Below are 664 nucleotides of genomic sequence, written 5' to 3' on the forward strand. Positions count from 1 at the left end.
TCAATAACTTATTGCGCTATTGTCTCCTGAAAAAGGAAATTCGAAACACGAATCATCAGCTTCCGGAAACTCGATACAGCCCAATCCCGAAACTACACTCGTCCCGATATGCGCCGCGACGGAGGCGCTGGAAGGACTCTTACCCCTGACATTTCCATGAGGTCACGTGACCCTCACAATCTCAGGTAGCAGCGCCGCGCCGGGCCAACAGAAAACGGAGTGCCGGCAGTAGCGTTTGAGAGTTCGGAAAGGGGAGTGTGTGATCTTTGTTCGTTCTCTCGGGGCGGAGGAGTTTTTACCACGTGTGGTCGACCTTTCGCAGGTGAGCTTGTTAAGTTTGGTTCGAGAAACGGGCGAAGAAAGAAAATAGGATCACGATTTTATCCACAGGGGAGACTCGACTGAATTTATTCTGTGTGAGGGGAAAGGAACACGTGTGGATATAGTGTTGCGGAGTATGTAATATAAATGATATTATTTAGCAATATAAGTGCTATTATCTTGTGATATCAGTGATATTATAATACCGATCTTATCTCGTTTCTTATCTCTGTATCTTCTTTTTTATATAGCTATATTCATATCATTATCTGTGTACCAATCTGTACCAATCCCATTTCCTGAATACTGTATTTAGAGACGCGCCCGCGCCTACGTATATTTG

At 44.6% G+C, this 664-nt stretch overlaps 1 protein-coding gene across 1 annotated transcript in view; it reads left to right on the top strand.

The window, feature by feature from the left end:
* Nucleotides 1-232: 232 nt before the first annotated feature.
* LOC119592680 overlaps nt 233-664 on the top strand; it is a gene marked incomplete in the record, with an annotated part of 30,258 nt that continues 29,826 nt past the window's right edge. Inside the window, 1 exon segment of the mRNA XM_037941595.1 lies at nt 233-322.

Source organism: Penaeus monodon, chromosome 30 (genome assembly GCF_015228065.2).
Source record: "Penaeus monodon isolate SGIC_2016 chromosome 30, NSTDA_Pmon_1, whole genome shotgun sequence".
NCBI lineage: Eukaryota > Metazoa > Arthropoda > Malacostraca > Decapoda > Penaeidae > Penaeus > Penaeus monodon.